The 390-nt window shown below is 32.1% G+C and overlaps 1 pseudogene; it reads left to right on the top strand.

Moving 5' to 3' along the window:
- Nucleotides 1-219: 219 nt before the first annotated feature.
- On the top strand, nt 220-390 carry LOC142695723 (U2 spliceosomal RNA; annotated as a pseudogene).

Genomic DNA, 390 nt, shown 5'->3' with positions numbered 1-390 from the left:
TAAGAAGTGGAGAAGGTTGGTGAAATATAGCTAATTGATAAGATTTATTCCTGTTTTATTTTTGTTCTTCACAATCCTTTCTGTGTCTTGATTATTATTGTTTGGAATAAAATAGCCATGATGATGTACGACTAAGGCAACTTATGCCTTAAAATGCAAAATGGTTTGTGTACTGTTGCTTTAAGTTAAATTAAAAAAAAAAAAAAAAAAAAAAAAAAAAAAAAAAAAAAAAAAAAATCTGTTCTTATCAGTTTAATATCTGATACGTCCCCTATCTGGGGACCATATATTAAATGGATTTTTAGAACAGGGAGATGGAAATAGAGCTTGCTCTGTCCACTCCACGCATTGACCTGGTATTGCAGTATTTCCAGGACCGGTGCACCCTTC

This window comes from Rhinoderma darwinii, assembly GCF_050947455.1.
Source record: "Rhinoderma darwinii isolate aRhiDar2 chromosome 5 unlocalized genomic scaffold, aRhiDar2.hap1 SUPER_5_unloc_48, whole genome shotgun sequence".
Lineage (NCBI taxonomy): Eukaryota > Metazoa > Chordata > Amphibia > Anura > Rhinodermatidae > Rhinoderma > Rhinoderma darwinii.
This window is presented reverse-complemented; position numbering and strand designations above follow the sequence as displayed.